Source organism: Aricia agestis, chromosome 22 (assembly GCF_905147365.1).
Source record: "Aricia agestis chromosome 22, ilAriAges1.1, whole genome shotgun sequence".
Taxonomy (NCBI): domain Eukaryota; kingdom Metazoa; phylum Arthropoda; class Insecta; order Lepidoptera; family Lycaenidae; genus Aricia; species Aricia agestis.
In genome coordinates, this window is record NC_056427.1 from 1,474,476 (window position 1) to 1,495,701 (window position 21,226).

General features: G+C 40.3%; 1 protein-coding gene and 1 long non-coding RNA gene across 4 annotated transcripts in view; one reads left to right on the top strand and one right to left on the bottom strand.

Annotated features, from left to right (window-relative positions):
* Positions 1-21,226, bottom strand: part of LOC121738135 (heterogeneous nuclear ribonucleoprotein L) — a 445,663-nt gene that overhangs the window by 319,335 nt on the left and 105,102 nt on the right. The window lies entirely within an intron of this gene.
* On the top strand, positions 3,178-8,053 carry LOC121738140. The gene is made up of 3 exons (XR_006037244.1): positions 3,178-3,190; positions 5,742-5,746; positions 7,965-8,053. It is a non-coding gene; the product is annotated as an uncharacterized LOC121738140 (long non-coding RNA).

Here is a 21,226-nt window from a genome sequence, read left to right on the forward strand (position 1 = left end):
CCCCGTCAGAGGCACGCGTCGCCATTACAAATGTGACAACACGAGAGCTGGTGAAAAAACTACCAGCTGGTGCAGCGAGCGCAAAAACTGCAAGCTTTAATATAAACGTTCCAGAAGAATGGATTAATCTTATATATATAAAATTCTCGTGTCACAATGTTAAGCCGCGTACTCCTCCGAAACGGCTTTACTGATTTTAGCCAAATTTTATATGCATATTCAGTGGGTCTGAGAATCGGCTACTGGGTACTTTTTATATTGATAAGTGCATATTTTATTGAATAAATAATAGTAAATTATTACAACTCGAGACTGACGGCGACCATTGTTTGTGCGACGGGATAGCAATGGACGTTGCATGGTGACATACTTATTTAGTCACTTCTATAAAATAATATAGGTGAAATACTTTATATGGCAAAAAAGCTAGTCATAATATAAAGCTTATTTCTACCGACTTCTAAAAAGGAGGAGGTTATATATTTGGTTGCATATATATTAAAGATACAGCTATTATCGCTGGGAGACTAAATAACTAAAAGACGCTCTGACCTGATTATGACCAAGCTAGAATCTTCCTATAAAACAACCAATAAAAGGTTTGGTTTTCCATCATCATAAAGTAACTAGAACTTGGCTAATGTTGCTTCAACTATAACATTTTGTATCGACGCTGATGCTGAAGAAGATGATTATGATGATGTTGAAGATGATGATGATGAACCATCCCACGGGCCACGAGACACATCGTCATGTGAAGCTGACTCACAACATAGTGAGCATACCTCTGGCAGTAAATCAATAATAATTTGCTCGCACCGGATGCAATCAACCATTTGGTAGGTAATACTAAAGACACTATGCTGCGATTACAACTGCTATAATTAGATACAATTGAGGTTTTCAAAGAATGTGATGATCATATTAATACTGGAATTGCTGCAGTTGACAGGATATTTAGATAACGTAAGAGGACAAAATCATGCAGGACCACATATAAATTTGTCTCTGATTAGAGCGCGTTTGCTAAGTTACTCGAAGGTGTATGATATTTTTGATATTTAAGAAGGGAAAAAATAAAAAAAAAATATATGATATTAAAGTCTATATGGCCTATAAACTTTATGGTAAGGATCATGCCACTGCTATTAGTTTAAATAGTTTAAATAAGTTAGGTTTTTTTTTTTTCTTAATGAAAGAAGGGGGCAAACGAGCAAACGGGTCACCTGATGGAAAGCAACTTCCGTCGCCCATGGACACTCGCAGCATCAGGAGAGCTGCAGGTGCGTTGCCGGCCTTTTAAGAGGGAATAGGGTAATACGGGAGGGTAGGGATGGGAAGGGAAAGGAATAGGGGAGGATAGGAAAGGGAGTTGGGCCTCCGGTAAACTCACTCACTCAGCGAAACACAGCACAAGCGCTGTTTCACGCCGGTTTTCTGTGAGAACGTGGTATTTCTCCGGTCGAGCCGGCCCATTCCTGCCGAAGCATGGCTCTTCCACGTATAAAAAGGTTACTCCTCAGTTAGGTTACTCCTAAGATAGCTATGATGATGATGATTGTGACGATGATGGCCACGGGCCACCTCACTACGAGCTATAGCTGTTCCCACCAGTAACAACAAAGCAACAAGTTACTCCTTAAGATGGCGATGATGATAATGAGGATACCGACAAAACTTATGCTGATGATGACTGCTACGATGATGGTCACCTCCCTGCCGCGTCATGTAAACCTGACTCACGTGGCACTTTTGGCAGTAAATCAATAATTTTCCGGCAGTGGACGCAATTATGCGCGCGCGTTTCGCGGCTGATAAATCACACGTAGAGCACGGGCGCGACAGAGGAACACTAGACGTACCACATCATTAGTCGGTTATCGGTGCGATGATCATGATGACTTTAAAAACATACCACATTAGTTGGTTAAGGGAGCGATGATCATGATGGATTAAAAATCTAAGGAATAGGTTGAGGCAACGCATGTGTTAAAGATCGTTTGAAAAAACTGGATAGGACAATCGAAATGATATGCAATATCTATCAACTAGATGACCCGGTATTTCTTCGTACTCGTATCACTTCCTGGTTAGGTAATATTTAAAACCTTCCCTGGACTTCCACGAACATTTCCAGTCTTAAATTAGCCAAATCGGTTAAGACGTTCTCAAGTTACAGTTACACTAATATCATCACTGATTCACCAGTAACGTGTTCCCGTGCACGTGTTTTGATCCGCTCACTTCCCCTTTCGCCTCCCTTTTTTTTGTCGAGCCATCTTGAGCTGGCGCGCACTACGACTTCTTGCCGCTCGATTATTTAACCGACCGAGTACCGACAAAAATTCAAATAAAATGTCACATTATGACATAGGTTTCATTTTCTACCGACATTGATCTAGCACCCCATGCCGCCGCTGCTTTTTAGTGGCTTAGAGCAAAATGAAACCTATAATATATTCGGCGAGTGAGTGAGTTTACCGGAGGCCCAAAACCCTTCCCTATTCCCTTCCTTACCTCCCCTACCCTATAATCTTATTCCCTCTTAAAAGGCCGGCATAGCACCTGCATCTCTTCTGATGTTGCGTGTGTCCATGGGCGACGGAAGTTGCTTTCCATCAGGTGACCTGTTTGCTCGTTTGCCCCCTTATTTCATAAAAAAAAAGTTCTTCGCCAAGCCAAACAAATCACTGTCAAGCGTGGAATAGGTACCATCTCATTAGCACCCTGTCATCTTATCAAAAGCGGCGATCAGGAAAGGTGCAAGCTCGTAAATTATTATACTGATTCTGTTGTGATATATTATGAGTTGGGACGGTTTTTTTTTTATTTCTTTATCAGGAGGCAAACGAGCAAACGAGCCGCCTGATGGAAAGCACCATAGCCTATGGAAACTCGCAATATCAAAATAGTTGCAGGTGGGTAGGGATGGAAAGGGAAGGTAAGGGAATAGGGGAGGGTAGGGAAGGGAATAGGGTAGGGGATTAGGCCTCCGGTAAACTGACTCACTCGGCGAAACACAGCGCAAGCGCTGTTTCACGCCGGTTTTCTGTGAGAACGTGGTATTTCTCAGGTCGAGCCGGCCCATTCGTGCCGAAGCATGGCTCTCCCACGTATTATGAGTTGGGACGATTTTTTTTATCTTTATCAGGAGTCAAACGAGCAAACGGGTCATCTGATGGAAAGCACCGTCGCCTATGGAAACTCGCAACATCAGAATAGTTGCAGGTTCGTTGCTGGCCTTTCAAGATAGCCGAGCCAAGATACGATCTCTTCTATGAGTTGCAGGCATCGAACTATAGTCCGTGCAATCCACTAAGACGCGCCCCACCACTTTTTGGGTGAGCATTTTTCCCTTTGACCGTGACCCTTTTTCTTAATTGGTCTATTCATTGTAGTGTGCGCGTGCACTCGTAGGTAATTAGTGTGTACCGATAACACTCAAACATTGGCGAAAGCTTGCACACATATACTATAAACGATAAGGAGGAGTAGTGGGGCGCGTCTTCGTGGATTGCGCGGACTATAGTAAAATTATGAGATTCATCCTTCCGGGAATCGATCGCAAAATCAAAAATACCCTCGGAAATTTAAAACAAAATGTCAAATATACGTTTGCGTGAATCATATTAAAAATAGAAGAGGAATTTTCCAATTTTAAATATTCAATACTGCCACATGCAGATGCCCTTCGACATTTGAAATTTGACATTTAAATATTTATTTGAGGACTGGAAAAGGCGCTTGGGACTTTCGAGGACCAATAATTTATGATTTTTTTTTTAAGAACCATTTCAAGAGCAAGGGATAGCTAAAGAAATGCGAGAATTTAAAAACAAAAAACTTTTTCTTCAGAAGAAGTCTCCACATGTTTTCCTTCATTAATTACCCTATATCCATACTTCCATACCAATATAATAAAAGTGAAAGTGTGTCTGTTTGTCTGTAAGCTCTTCACGCCCAAACCGCAGAACCTAATGCTGAAAGGTATGAAGATACTTAGAGTCCCAGAAAAGGATAAGTATAGAATACTTTTTAACCGGAAAATATATGGTTCCTAGTGTGCGGTAAACGAATTTTGGCTCATCTGGTATGGTACATTGATCGTTCATGAAACGTCCTATTAATATTATACAGGGTGTAACAAAAATAAGTGATAATACTTTAGGGTGTGTACGTGTTCCTTGTAGAGAGTTCACTGTGAAAGTAGCAGCGCTGAAAGACCAAAATTTTTTTTCACTTTTGTATGGGGAAACTCGTGACGCTCGGGCCCTTGGCAAGGGAACCCTAGCCCTTGCCCATACAAAAGTGAAAAAAAAATTTCGTCTTTCAGCGCTGCTACTTTCACAGTGAACTCTCTACAAGGAACACGTACACACCCTAAAGTATTATCACTTATTTTTGTTACACACTGTATATTGATAAGAACAGTGAAGTGTCTATCCGTAGCTACACTACACTACCTCGTCATCATTACTGTCAGAGCTGCTTGTCAGACGTAGTTGACACAGCGCCTAGGGTTGTCAGAAACGAGAAATGTCAACATAAATATCTCCCATCGTAACATTATAAATGCGTATGTGTTGTATGTCAACTCTTCGCGCCCACCAACCGCTGGAAAAAATTTTGATGAAAGGACATCAGGCATTCTGGTCTAAAAATAAATAAATGCGCGGCCAGAACTAAGAATATTTCCAATAGCTAGATTTTATATCTTAAACTAATTCTATACATTTAACACTGTTACTATGTTTTTCTTCGTAGTTATTTAAGTTTTCGTACGTAGGCAACTCATAATAATAATAAATAATACTTAATATAAAAATGCAGTTACAGGGTTAAGTCCATATATTTTTTTTAGTTCTTAATATGGCCTAGCTATTTTGAATAATCTGGCCGCGCAGCTTTTTTTTAGACCAACATTGTATGGAAATTGCCTGATGTCCTTTGGTATAAGATACCTAGAATATCAGGAACTGGTAAATGAGATTTTGTCTTGTTAGAAACTATGCCATAATATTCCTTTGCAAGCGTCTAGGAGACTCTAATCTTTCTTTTATTTCAAACAAATGTTTAGATAGACTTAAATATAATCAGCCCTATTAATAAACTCCTGAATATTTACGACAGTAATTCCAACAACAAATTATCACTTAATGTATTAATAAATATCATTTAATATTTACTGGCAGGAGTTGATATGATGACGGAGCCGCTAGAAAATGTGTGTTTGGTCGCGCCAAAGTTATGTCAGCACGCGTTTTCCACAAGGCGATCTTTTGCGATGGATCGAAACGATCGATCGCAACTAAAAACGATGATATACGATGATAAGCGATGAACTTTTGAATACAACGTTTTAGGCAGAACCTAGTTCTTAAATACTTGTCTAAAACGCCTTCATAGTGTATTGGTTTTTTTTTTTTTTTTTTTTTTATTATTATAAAATTGGGGCCGTCTATAGACTGTTCGTCCATATCCTTTTTTTGTTATTTTATTATTTAGATTTTTCGCACCAAGGATAATTGAAATAATATTATGAATTTTAATTAATTGTGGTCCATCACGCCATGGACACTTTTTTTTTTTTTTTTTTTTTTTTTTATTATATATATGTGTGTATATGTATATTTAATAGAATAGAGTATAATATGTTATACATATAATAAATAAATATATACATTTATTGTTTTATAAATTGCATAATAATAATATTAATGTTTTGAACGGTGAGGTCCCAGTCGGTGTGGCGGCCAGTAGATCCGACATTTTCCGATTTCCTTAGATTTTATGCTGCTCCACCCTTTGCCTTTAGATGTTGTGACATTGGCTTGGTGGAGAGGGGTCACTCAAGCTGGGTGGAGTTTCTAGGTTGTTAAAAAGACATCGTTCTGTGTCGAATCTACCCGCCATGTGGCTTAGGACTTTATCGTTCCTGTCTTTTATAGCCATTTTTATATTATAATCTCTTATGTGTTCGGTTGACACCTCCGTGGCTCTTTTTATGAAGCTTGCCACAGCGTCTCCATCAGTGTCAGTGTAATAGACACAGGTGTTAGTGTGCCGGGATATGGCTACAACTGCATGAGGAACGCTGTCATGGATTGCCAGCTTTCGGGACTTGGTCTGTATGATGATCACCGAGGGACTCGTTAATCCCTGAGCTTCATGGATTGTGAGGACGCGAGAGTCCGTTCCCGATCCATAGCCTGTATTAGTGAGGGCTGCTTTCTCCTCTTGTGTGTGGACAAGATACAGGGTATTTAGATTGGTTTTAGGTATTCTCGCTCCTGAATACTTCATTAGCTTTAGGGACCGCACTATTTCCTTCGATGAATAGATGTTATTATAGACCATGCTTAAGGCGTATGCCACATCCATAGGGCTCCTGTGTGTGCAAGACAACTCCTGGGTGATGCTGGTTACCAGGTTTGGACGAGTGTAATTAAGTTTAAAGAGGTTTTCACGCTCTATAAACGGGAGTTGGTTAATATCTCCAATGAGGATAACATCGTTGGCGCCTGTTAACTGATTCGCCATGACGATTGAGCCGAAATGGTTCATGAGGGCCTCGTCAACTATCAACCTTTTGTAGGTTTCCTTTGTCCCATTTACCAGCAAAGAGGCCATGGTACGAACTTTATCTTTAACTTTGTTGCCAGTTCGTAGCGATAGCCTTTGCTTTAGATCCTCGGCTGCTTCGATTGTCGTTGTTATTATAACGTCTGTTTCCTCATTGAAGTTATTAATGATCCAAGTTGTCTTCCCACATCCAGGAACCCCATTGACCCACGAGTAGTTGATAGGTTTCGCGAATATATCCCAGTCCATGCTGGATTCGGGGTCCCCAGATAGGACTTCTGCCATTTCTAGTATCCTGTCTTCCAGCATTATTCTGGTACATAAAATGTAGTGTATTGGTTTGGGATTGGCTCTAGACAGCTGGTTGCGGGTTCGATACAGCAACACAATTTTATAGTTTGTTTAGGACAATGCAGGCTGATCACCTGATTGTCTGACAAGACGATCTATGCGTCGGAGCAGCATTTAAAGCTCTGCACCTGATCTCCCGCCAATCATGTTGTTCATCCGTCCCACTGGGTTAAGATAGTAAAGAAACATAAACAGACAATATCTATATTACGTTCGCTTTACCGCCACAAAAACTTTTTACCGACACATATTAAAACTCTACTGGTCCAGTCTCTTATATTTCCCATTATAGATTATGGTGATGTGTGCTATTTGGACCTCAATGCTGACAAGCTTGACAAATATGACCGACTCATTAACAACTGTATTAGGTTTATATACAATCTCCGGAAATATGACCATGTATCTTCCTATCGTACCGAGCTGCACTGGTTGCCTGTGCGACAACGTCGTTCAGTGCGAGCCCTGTGTATGCTCTATACATTCCTGAATTCCCCTAATTCTCCTGCTTACTTAAAGTCACACTTCCAATACCTTTGCGATAATCACGAAAGAACCCTCCGCTCCTCAAATAATGCGCGTCTCCGTTGTCCACCTCACCGCTCCAGTCTAGTCCATTCTTCCTTCCACGTCCAGGCTATTTTACTGTGGAACGCCCTACCTCCGGAAATCAGGTTAAGCCCAACCAGAGATACGTTTAAACGTAGAGTCCGGCTGCTCTATCTAAATAAGTTAGCAGAATCATAAGTATAATACAATATACGTTACTCAGTGTTTTATATGGATGTATATATGAACTTATGTATAATTATGTATAATAATATGTATAATGTATATATTGTATAGTATTGGTTATATATAATATCGCCATAGTAGTATTAGTATATTGTAAATATATGTGTAACTTGATATATATAGAATGCCTAATATTTGTTATTATATTTATCAGTATTTATTGTTTATATATTTACATTATTTATTTCTTGAACATCGATTATTTTCTCCAAACAGGAAGCACCTGTGTCTTTTAGTTTTGTCTCTGCTACCACCCAATGGTTGACTGGTAGAAAATGCCATATGGCATTAAGTCCGCCATTGTACATTGTGCAAAAAGTATAAATAAATAAATAAATAAATATCTTTATGGATTGCGCACACACTTGGGCAGTATAAATCATCCTGGTTCCAACGAAACCAGCTCGTACAGCGAAATCAAAATGGGACCTATCATTTTAATTGTCACGTTAAAACACTGCATTCACAGTAACAAAGTCAGGAGGTTACACCGGGAGTTATTAGCAATCTCGACTCTCAACAAACACAGTAAGACGCGCGTATTTATGAATATTCACCGACACGCCCTGAATAGAAGTTCGCGTGGTCCAAGGAACGAGCGGAGCGAAAAGGGGTGGCCTCCGAATGATGTTCGAAAAGAAGCAGTCTTTAAAACGACTTCTAATAGGGAAGCAGCCTCGGAATGACATCCGAAAAGAAGCAGCAGCTTATTCCCGAAACTGACATCAATCTGATATCAGATTTTTGACACTTTAGACATTCTATTTCTTCATATTTTAGATGTCTTAAGTGTCAAAAATCTGATATCAGATTGATTTCAGTTTCGGGAATAAGGCTGCAGGTTTCAAAATGACACGTGAAAAGGAGCTGTCTCCGAACGACATTCGAAAGGAGCCGATTTTAAATGACATCCGAAAAGGAGCAGGCCTTTATAAAGATAGCGTTTAACGGCCGTTCCCAATATTTGATCTATCTCTGGTTTTGCCCTACTAGAGATAGGAATAGCTCACAATTGACATAAAATATATGTCTCTAATGTCTAATGTGAGCTATTCCTATCTCTAGTAGGGCAAAACCAGAGATAGATCAAATATTGGGAACGGCCGTAAAATAACATCTAAAAAGCAGCAAACTTCAAAATGACTTCCGAAAAGAAGCAACTTTCAAAACGACAGTCCAAAAGAAATGGTTTTGAAACTACATCCGGAAAGCAGTTGGTAAAATTGCATCCACTTATTTTGAATGCAAATTTTAAACTGCTGAATCAACGAGATAGTGTATATTAAAATAATTATTGTAATTCGTAAGTAACTTAATTTCAAAATGTTTCAAGGCGCGTGTACAGGACGACATCTGTCTGATCATTTAAATGTAGCGTATCGCTTCATCCCATAACTTAAGCCCTACCCGATAACATCGGTAAGAAATTGTATAGGGTGCTTCAATTTAGTTACGGGCAGACTTCTACACGAATTTAAATATAAAGCAGATTTAGTCAATGGGTATAGCCAAATCGCGTTCACAGAGTTCCAAAAACGTACCTTATTTTGATGACATAGAGTTCATTTTATCCTGCCGGACGTAGGGTACGGTCCGAGGGTTCTAGTACTTGGAAGTTTAAAGGAAAATGATCCTTAAATTTATTGAAATAGAGTTGCAAGAACAACTTTGAATGGGTAAGACCTGTAGGATTGATTGTTATTGGCGCAGTCGGCAAGATGGTACATTTGTTAATTAAGACAATCCGGTGTCTTGGATCTTGTTGGGATTATTTGAGATAAATCTTGGATCTTTTGGACCTGGAGACAGCTAATAAGCCCCTTCGGATAATCCATGGAACACTTATTCCTTTCAGCGTTGAAGATACAGGATATCATTAATCAAATAGCATTTTGAAGAATTTCAGATAATTACAGCATAAAGCACTATAATAGGTTCCTTCCTTGGACATAATAAAGACTTGGTCTTATACGCAGAATTTTAATAACATTACTGCATTATAAATTAATAGTATGACAACCTTAGAAAAAGCCAAAACGCTATAGCTTTCTCTTTTGTCTCCCCCAACATATAAACTTCATAGTAACATACATTTATGTTCATCTCCTTCGTCACGCTTCACCAAACAAACCCCAGATTCCTCTCGAAGGACCACATCAGAAAGTGATCAAAGGAAACTCATTTAATCCGTCCACACTACATTTAGCGATTGGGTCCAGTTGTATAGACCTTAGACTTTAGAGCTTGGCTCTAGACTCGGGGATCCTGGATTCGACCCCCGCTAGGAAAAATGTAGTTTCCTTGTTGGGACAAAGCAGGCTAGGCTGATCACTTGATTGTCTGATAAGATGATCCAAGATCATTAAATAGACATCATCTCGATTAGACGCCTGAATCCTGATCTCTCGCGTCTGATATTATAAATGCATACGTCTGTCTGTCTGTTACTTCTTCACGCCCAAACCGCTGAACCGATTTTGCTGAAATTTGGTATAATATAATAGCTCCCACACCGGTTTCGGTGACGGTGGCCACTGGCCAGTTTCATTGAAACCAGGCCAGCTACACAGGAGTAATTTTATAGTGCTCAAGTGTGTGCGCAGTACACAAGAGCACTCTCTATTCCTTTACTCTCATAACCCAGTGGGACGGAAGACCGACACGACCGGCGAGAGATCAGGCGCAGGACCGACTTTTTACATGCCCATCCGACGCATGGATCATCTTAGCCTGCATTGTCCTAACCAAACTAGGAAATAACATTTTTCCAACGAGGGAATCGAACCCACGACCTCCGAGTCAAGAGCCGCGCTCTATACCACTAGACCACTGAGGAGAAGGAGGAGATTTGGTATGAAGATACTTTAAGTTATTAACGTACAGAATTTTGGCGCAACCGAGCGGGTATCATCTAGTAATTCTATAGGTACAGAAAATCTATTAATTACCTTTATACAATAAAATCACCATACCATGCCATAAAGCCTCGAAATCCAATTAAAAGTTCACCATTAATAGGAATGATTGAGAGAAACTGCAGGCCTAGATCCCTTTTTAGAGCATTTAAGGGGCACACTTAGCACTTAATTATCGCGAACCTGAATTCAAAAAAATAATCCCAAAGTATATTTCAGACGCCAACAATAAACTAGACGCCTCCCCTTAAGCGAAACTCGCCGCTCCAATCCAATTTAAACTCTATTTCCCATGCCGCTGAGCACATTTCACGACGGCTCATGCGATCATAGCAGATTTTGCGAATTGCAACTCAATTCCCGCGTAATACAGTTCAAATTGGAGTGCGAGGATGCAATTTGTTTGGGATTACGGACGTTATTCTTTCGAGTTATGGGACACAGAGCACGCGGCTCGCAGAGGTCGCGAGCGATTTGATCCTGCCGACTGCGCTTTTTAGGGTTCCGTGCCTCTAACGGCCGTTCCCAATATTTGATCTATCTCTGGTTTTGCCCTACTAGAGATAGAAATAGCTCACATTAGACATTAGAGACATAATATATTTTATGTCAATTCAATGTTAGCTGCGATCGGTCGTATGTCAAACCAGAGATAGATTGAATATTGGGAACGGCCATAAGGCAAAAACGGAACCCTTATAGGATCACTCTGTTGTCCGTCCGTCTGTCTATTAAAGACCTTTTTTCTAAAGAACTCTAGGTCATCATTATTTGATCAAGCTGTATCAAATAATCAATATTGTCCCTTTTAGTTGTGGAAAATATCAAACGTCTAGACAATGCAGTCAAAGGATACAGCCGTTTTTTTAATTAAAAAAAAAATTACAGCCTATCGATACTCGCAAGGCAATCAAAACCTTCACAGTATTTCTCGTGAATCCAGATTCACCAACATTAGCTTCGAAGCAACCTCTTATAGCACAAATATAGAAGGACCCCCCCTATTTTACTTGCTTCCTATAACAAAAACACTTCACAATAATTCTACTACCCCTTTTCTTACAAACGCGTAGAGCAGGGGTCACCAATTAGTTTCGTTCGGGGTCCGTTTTAAGAAATAAAATTACCATCGCGGTCCACACATAAAAAAAATTAAACAAATTTAATTACTTACGGAAATTTGCATCAATGAGAAAAGTGACAATATTTGTTGCAACAATGTTCATCAGTATGTCGAGATCGAAATTAATTTTTAACGAAGTTCATCTTCGAACATGCTTGGTCCGCACACAATGGGTCGGCGGTCCGGATGCGGACCGCGGCCCGCAATTTGGTGACCCCTGGCGTAGATCATCGAATTTTTCTTCACTCGGCTTTATACGGGACCCTCAGTGCAAATCTCCGACACACAGTTTTTGGACAAAATATCAATTACCTGACGCGGAGCGGGGTCGCTACTCTGCGGGCGACAAAATTATTAACTCAAGACTTTTATTATACGACGATTTCGCGACTACTGGAATATAATTTGAACTTTAACTTCACAAACGAACGAAGCGTAAATTTTAAATTAATATTGTTTGTTACTTTTACAACATTATAAAGCCTCGTTTCCACTAAGCAACAATTCACGCGCAACATGCTGGACAACAAGTTGCCCAACATGTTGAAAGTCAGCGCGGGACTTTTGATGAACAACGTTGTCTGTCTACGCATCTAGTTTACGTCAGTCGTCGCCAACATGTTGCCAGAGGAACTTGTGTTGATTTTAGTGGCAGTGGTTATAATTTTTTTTATAGTATCTGTGAGCAGTATCCCATAGACGTTCATAGTTTTGGTACAGTTCGCTTAATTTGAGCACTTGTTCGTTAGACCACACTACGGACATTGTTGCGCGCGTCTCCACTTGACGACAATTGATGCAATTCTCTTTAAACAAACAACAAGCCGCGTGTCATGTTGCGCGTCAGCTGGCAACATCGCGCGCTGTTGTGCAGCGTTGCCGTACATGTTGAGCGTCACGTGTCGCGCGCTAAATGTTGCCTAGTGGAGACGCGGCTTTATGCAATTGTTATGCACATAACTTGTGCACAATTTTCTTCTACTGTGGCAATATTGATGATACTTTGACCTCACAGAAAATCCGCGCATTAAGATGTCGTTATTTATGGTAAACCGACTGGATTAGGCAACCCGATGGCTCATTTGATTACATCGAAAAGCTCCGAAGTTACTGTACAAATTTGACCAAAACGTGACCATGACATGTGGAAATATATATGTCGCAATATCTGGTAAAATTATCCAGCCAACAACATTTAAACAACATTCATACACTGAAAAACTCTTTAAAGAGCCGATATCGAACACTCATGCCTCCCCTGCTACTTCCAACCCTCTACAAGTGGCTAATCCATTCCTAGAAGGGTTAACTGCACTAATAACTGCCTCCTGCTGCCCCGCCTCACGTGGGAGAGAAATACCACGGGCTCACAGAAAACCAGCGTGAAACAGCGCTTGCGCTGTGTTTCGCCGAGTGAGCGAGTTTGCTGGAGGCCCAATCCCCTTTTCCCTTCCCTACCCTCTTCCATTCCTTCCCTACCCTCCGCTATTCGGTATTCCCTTCTCTACCCTCCCCTATTACCCTATCCCTCTTAAAAGGCCGGCAACGCACCTGCAGCCTCTTCTGATGCTGTGAGTGTCCAATGTCCATGGGCGACGGAAGTTGCTTTCCATCATGTGACCTGTTTGCTCGTTTGCCCCCTAATTTCATTAAAAAAAACTTGGTGGTTTTGCTCTTGGCTCGGTGGTGGGTTCGATTCCCGCGTTGGAAACATGTTGTTTCCAAGTTTGCTTACGACACCGCAGGCTGATCACCTGATTGTCTGACAAGTAAGATAGTCCATGCATTGATGGGCATGTAAAAGCCTGCATCTGATCTCTCGCCAGTCGTGTCGGTCTTCCGTCCCACTGGGTTATAAGAGTAAAAGGAATAGACAGTGCTCTTGTGTACTGCGCACACACTTGGGCACTATAACTCCTGCGTAACTGGCTTCAATGAAACCGGCCACCGTTACTGAAACCGGCGCGGGAGTTATTAACCGCCCCACAAATAGATCGCTAAATGCTAAGCTATAAATTAACAACGAATGCACTACATCACGTCGTCACGTTATAAACTCTTGGGGGCCGTCCACAAAGTACGCCACACGAATTATAATAAGCAAGCATAGCTTTTAACGCGGACTTTGAGCGCGGCGACGGAATCAAGAAATTCCGTAACGAAAATAATAATATAATAATATCTATGGACGCTTCACACCACGTCAGTCTGGCCCCGTGCTAAGTACCTAAAGGACTTGTGTTACAGGTACCAGACAACGGAAATATATTTAATACTTTTATACTATACATATATTTAAGATTTTTATTACATCATACACATATTTAATACACATCCAGACCCGGGAACATTGAAAACTTTTTGTTCCGTCGGCGGGATTCGAACTCGCGACGCCCGGCTTGACCTACCAACGCGCACACCACTGAGCCACAGAGGTCGTCAAAATAAATCTAACATCCGTCTATAGTCGTTCAGCAGACTTCGGAACGATGTTTGTGTTCGAGCGACTAGACGTGTGAGTTTAGCTGCTAACTACAATACCTTTACCGCAGCAGTCCACGAAGTGCCACACGTATTTTTAAGACTCCTCCCCCATTTGTGAGAACCCCTTCCCACAAAGCAAAAAACCAGCTGAATATTTAAAATTTCGCCAATCAATTTATTTTATTATTTGACATGAGATGTCACAATACTTAAGACCCCTCTCACTCTTTCACATCATGTGACACTTCATCGGCCCCCTCTCCTGCCTCTACGTGTGATATACTTAATGGAAGACCCCTTAGCGGTTTAAATTCTCTCGGTACTAGTTATAGATAATTTAAACTCTGATTAAAATACCAACTATTTGTAACATACTATTTTAATCATTGTTTATCACTTTGTTAATAGATTAGTTACAATGTCCCAGATAACAACTAATATTATAAATGTGAAAATCTATACATATTATAAAACAAAGTCGCTTTTTTTCTCTCATGTCCCTTTGTTCCCTTTAATCTTAAAAACTACGCAACAGATTTTGATGATTCTTTCAGTGTTAGATAGCCCATTTATCGAGGAAGGCTATATTTTATCACGCTAAGACTAATAGGAGCGAAGAAATAGAGGAAAATGTGGAAAAAACGGGTAAAATTATTTGAAAGGGCTAACTTGAACGCGTTCTGAGGAACTACTGGTCCGATTTGGAAAATTCTTTCAGTGTTAGATAGCCCATTTATTGAGGAAGGCTATAGGCTATATTTTATCACGCTAAGACTAATATATAGGAAAAGAGGGGGAAACTATTTGAAAGGGCTTATCTCGCGAACTACTGGAGCAATTTTTATGTTATTTGGCACAGATAAGAAGTAGACCACGTGAAGGATCAATAGGCTATCGATTTTAATATTTTTTTCAGTAGCTATATATTTTACATCCGTGCGACGCCGGGGCGGGTCGCTAGTGTATCAATAATTTAGTATGTTTGTCTTTCAATCTGTAATCTCTTCACACTTAGTGTCTAAGCACATCATGCCGAAGTTCCGCGGCGGATGTTCGGCATGATTCCGCCTGCAATGTATTTTAAATTACCGATGACACACCACGCCGAAATTCCTTCGCGTTATATTGTATGCGTTTGACATTGCAGACGTATACTCACACCGAACTTCCGCCGCGGAACTTCGGCATGGTGTGTTTAGTCCATAAAGTTAATGTACCCAGCGGAAAAGAGAAACAAAGGCCTGAGCAAGCGAGATGTCACTATCAGTAACACTGCGTGGTAAAAAGAGACGTATGACATATGACAGCAGAACAATTTTTTTCATCTGTTTGACGTCCAGTCGGCACTTATCGGCACATTGACAAATTAATATCTTAGAAGGATGCTTGTGTAAGTGTAAGTGCCTTATCACACTGGCGATTAGCGAGCGATTTGAAAGTGACGCGACTGCGCAGCGCACACGCCGCGACAGCGCAGCGTCGTCGCGGCGTGGCGTGGACGCCATTTTGTACACTCGTCTACACAGATGGACTTGTGCTAAGTGTTGTGACCTAGTGTGTGTGTGACCTAGACTTAGTGAATAAAGTCTTCAAGAAAATCAGCAGGTCTTGCTCTCCAAGTCCTTCGAACCCTAGCACGTAACATTATTAAACATAGTAGACTCGTCTAGGGAGTGACGTCAGAATCCATTTTGCCGCCGAGTGTCCAAAACGCCGAAGGCAAGCTGCGTGCACGCCGTGCGCTGCGCAGTCGCGTCGCTTTCAAATCGCTCGCTAATCGCCAGTGCGATAAGGCCCTAAGTATACGTAAACAAATTTTCACACACAGACGTACCTTAATCAATTTCAATTTCGTTTGACAGCTCGAGATTGTTGCTCTATTCCGCTAGGTATATTAACTTTACGGTTTAGATACTTAGGCTGCCTTCACATTAAGCCGCGAGTAGTGCGGCAGCCGCACTACTCGCGACTTAATGTGAAGGCAGCCTTAAGCCGCTGAGCCGATTCAGATGAAATTTTATATGGAGATACATTAGGGTCCGGCAAGAGACATAGGATAGTTTTCATCACAGTAAAATCTACGGTTGCCGCGAAACAGACAAAGATCAGCGGGGCCAAAATGGTCGCTTTGAAGAATCATGATATGAATCATAACATGATTCATTTTTTTTAAATCGCAAAATGCAACTTTGCTTGCAATTCATGTCTAGTAATTCGTACTAATTTGACATTTGTCAGTTTGACAGTTTTGACAATTCATTTGATGAATTGATTGAGAGGAATTGCTAAATGTGATCATTTTATCATCAGCAAAACAAAAGCCTATAATATCATACCATTTTGAATCTTCATGCCCGTTTTCCCCATTACGTGAAACTACACAAGAGTCCTTGTGGCAAGCACGTAATGTCCTACAACAGGACTGCGCTGAACACGAGGACCTTTTAGCGTCGCTAGTGTGAGCGACGCAGTGGTGCTCAAAATGTTCTGGGGCCGGGTGCCATCCAAATACTCATACATACGTAATTCCAAAATCATTTTCTCATACGAAAACATTTAACGTGTTTGAGTTATTTTTCAGCTTAAAATAGTAATTACCTAGGTTATTACTATTTTAAGTTTAGTAATTACCTGCCTAAAATACTACAAAATATTTAAACACTAAAAAAATATGAGAAAATGATTTGGGTATTACGTATGTAGGAGAATTTCGATGGTACGCGGCCTCTTAAGGTTTAAAATTTCAAAAGAATTTTTTTAACTGTTTTTAAATATTCACTCTGTGGTCACTCTGGAGATTACGAAGAACTATATTATGCCCGCAACGCCGATTTTTTTGGGACAAAAGTGTCCATTGTCCTTTGCCGGGACTAAAAGTATCTCCATACTAAATTTAAGCAAAATCGGTTCAGCGGTTTGGGCGTGAAGAGGTAACAGACAGACACACTTTCGCATTTTTAATATTTGTATGGATATAGATTACGTGAATCTACACAAGTCCTTGTGGCAAGCACGTAATGTCCTATAACAGGACAGCGCCGTACTCCAGAACACGAGCACCTTTTAGCGTAGGGGGATGCGGCGGTGTGAGCTATGGGGTGGTGCTCAAACTGTTGCTTTTAAGGTTTAAAATAATATACAGACAGACAGACAGAAAGACAGGTACACTTTCGAATTTATAATATACTAGCGACCCGCCCCGGCGTCGCACGGGTATAAAATATATAGCCACTGAAAAAATGATTAAAATCGATAGCCTATGATCCTTCACGACTTCTTATCTGTGCCAAATAACATAAAAATTGCTCCAGTAGTTTGCGAGATAAGCCCTTTTAAATAATTTCCCCGTTTTTTCCACATTCTCCTATTAGTCTTAGCGTGATAAAATATAGCCTATAGCCTTCCTCAGTAGATAGCCCATCTAACCCTGAAAGAATTTTTCAAATCGGACCAGTAATTACTGAGATTAGCGCGTCGATAAAAATCCTTTGCGTAGTTATAGAGATTAGAGGGAACAAAGGGACATGAGGGGAAAAAAAGCGACTTTGTTTTATAATATATTTTTTTTTATGAAGTAAGGGGGCAAACGAGCAAACGGGTCACGTGATGGAAAGCAACTTCCGTCGCCCATGGACACTCGCAGCATCAGAAGAGCTGCAAGTGCGTTGCCAGCCTTTTAAGAGGGAATAGGTTAATATAGTAAGGAAGGGAAGGGAATAGGGGAGGGAAGAGAGGGGAATAGGGTAGGGGATTGGGCCTCCGGTAAACTCACTCACTCGACGAAACACAGTATAAGTGCTGTTTCACGCCGGTTTTCTGTGAGAACGTGGTATTTCTCCGGTCGAGCCGGCCCATTCGTGCCGAAGCATGGCTCTCCCACGTATAAAATATGTATAGAAGTAAGTATAGGTTATGGAAAATTAAGTTTGAAGATAACTTAACCATTTATTTAAGAAACGCAGCAGGTTGCAAATCGGAAATGCCGTCGATAGAAACAGAAGTAGCAGGCAAACATTACCGATATCCAAAACAGGAGGAGGCTATTAAAACTCGCAACGGGTGAGTTTAAAGTTAACTTAACCATTTTATTTAAAGTTAACTTAACCATTTTACCACGTATAGTAAGTAGAAAGACGGGAAAAAGAAGGGGATGTTACTTCCAACCACGCCGGCGGTTTACTTTCCATACATCTTACGAATTTTCAATCAGGTCACATCACACATGTCAAATGCACAACGCCGCAAAAGATATTTCCGTTAAAAAGTGTAAGTAAAACAGTAACATGATAACATTTCGTAAAGCAGTATCTTAGTTTTCTTCCAAGATACTAAATGGAGTCGCGAAAAATATTCAAATTGCGAAAGTTTGGGAGCCCCCGGCCGAGATAGTAAGCCCCCAGATAGGATACATTTGAGTAATCCATTGTCTTTCACACGACACGATACGATAAATCTTGTTGATCAAGCTCGTAAATGACTGGACCGATTTTGATGAAAGCACGTGTCACGTGTGTACAAGTGAATTTGATAATTGTATGAAATCTGCATCTAAGAATAAGTTGATTAAAGTATGTATTTTTTTTCTAAAGGATTGGGAAATAAATCTTTCAGAATTGTACTATATTTTGTTGACCTAGGTTGACCTCAAAGTGTAGTATTTTCCGGGACTATAAAACTATTATATGTCCTTTCTATTCTAATTTCGTCAAAAATGGATTAGCGGTTCAACAGAGAAGAGTCTACAATTATTTTCGCAAGAAAAATCGCATCCGGCTCGAAGGACCAAACCATATCCGACGTCGTATCGTTGAGCGCGAAAGCGTCTAGCTTATCTGCTGGAATTTAGTACAGTGGGCGAGTGAAGCGTTAAAGCCAGAGCTAATAAACCCTTGTCGGATGGATAAAGGATTCTTATACACACATACATATTACATACACACATACATAATATTACAATACGCACGTACTCATGCAAATATAAACATGGGGATGCTTTCAAAGGAAAGATGAGCTACTTGAGACATATTATTGTATTAGTGTCATTACTGTGTACTCACAAAATTATAAGCACTAAATTACGTATTTATGCAACACACGTTACATATTGATCTTAAAACTAAGGCTATCCTTAGGAACATTCTGTCACAGACAATATTTTTCCAGCTTCAACATGTTTTGGAGACTTAAAGACTACAGATGAACAGGACCAGTACATCATTTTTTAGCTTCTTGCTAACAAAATATATTAAGTCGATAAGTATCACAGACATTTTTCGTACGTAGACACTTTACGCGTCGACGTAGCATATCCTTACTTACAAACTTACGTACAGACGTGTGACGTAATGCGATGCGATTAGATTTAGAGATTTGTACTCTCGCAGCCAAATTCGTAAAATATTAAGGGATGAGTTTCATTAATTTGGGAAGCTTTATGAGACGATTCAACGCAGACGTATATATAGAGTTTATGTTGTAGCTACGTTTAATACTGAAATAAAGACTTTATGGTCGTACGTGATTTAGATATTAAAAGCGAAGCAAAATTTAAAGATCGCTCAAAAAATAGCCAGGGAACAACACTGCGTTGCGGCATCGTATCGCAAAAACAACATCGCACAGAAATGCGAAGCGTAATGAGTGGTCACAACGCAAAAATGTCATCTCTCTGTCGCGTCGCAAATTTCTACGATGCGTTCTGCGACGTCGTAAATTTTTACGATGCGACGCCGCAACGCACTGTAGTGGCCTGGCCCAAACTGGAGGAAAAATGCGCGGTGTTCAATTTGAAGTGTTCAACTTGAAGTGAGTGTTTGTGTCGCGTGGGCATACGCTGTCGGTAGATCAGTGATCAGACGGGACGGTATTGGTAGAGCGAGAGACGGTCACACGGTGGTAGATATTGTGCACCGATCACCTACTCCAGTTTCATCGAATAGTCTAAAGTTTTTTCTTTGAGCATGTGACATTTTAGTATGAAGCCTGGTATACCCACAAATTCGCGATTTAAAAAAAAAGTCGTTTTGGTGGCAAGAGATGAAACATGTGCCAATCGATAGTACATCAAAATATAAATGGGAAATACTCTTTGGTAAAATGTCGTAACTGATACGGTTTCGGAATAAATAAGAGTTAAAAAAATAATTTTTATGCAGCATTTTTTTAACTCTTTATTTATTCCGAAACCGTATCAGTTACGACATTTCACCAAAGAGTATTTCCTACTTGTATTTTGATGTACTCAAAGACTTCTACCTCAGTTTAAATAGAAGTCTTCCAAAGACTATCGATTGGCTCATGTTTCATCTATTGTCGCCAAAATGAGTTTTTTATTTTTTTATTTTCAATTAGGTATACCACTTAGGTTCCTTGCTCTTTGTCCCTATAATACGGGCAATTTCAATAATAAAAGATTACAAACAACCCGACAACGAGGTGGGAGAGTCACGGCCCCATGCACACGGGAAATCACCCCATACACCCCATACGGCCCATAGCCCATAGCGCAGCGTAAGATATGAAGTAGGGCTGTCACATGGGAGAAAATGCGCACAAATTAATGTGGCAGATTGATTGCTACCTCATTGGTAAGTTCAGATGTTCGCGATTTTAGAAGAAGAAAATTGGTAAATTACGAAGTTAATCTTGGAATAAATGCCTCTATTATTTGCCGTTATTTCTTACTTTTTTAGCGCGAAAGTGTTTCAGACGTATTTTTTTCAAATCATACGATATCCACCATTCTTTCCTTTATTCAAAAAACCAACGAAGCTAAAGAATTCACACCATAACCAGCTAACAACTTTTCTCAAGACTCAAAGAATTTCACACAAATGTTTGGGATACATCACACATGGGACTCAAAGAATCTTTCAAGGAAATCCCTTCTACCATCCCTTAAACACATGTCACCAAAACAAGCGAAGGGACGAACCTTGTCACCTTGTGCCGCGTCAGCGATGCGGATGAGGGAGAA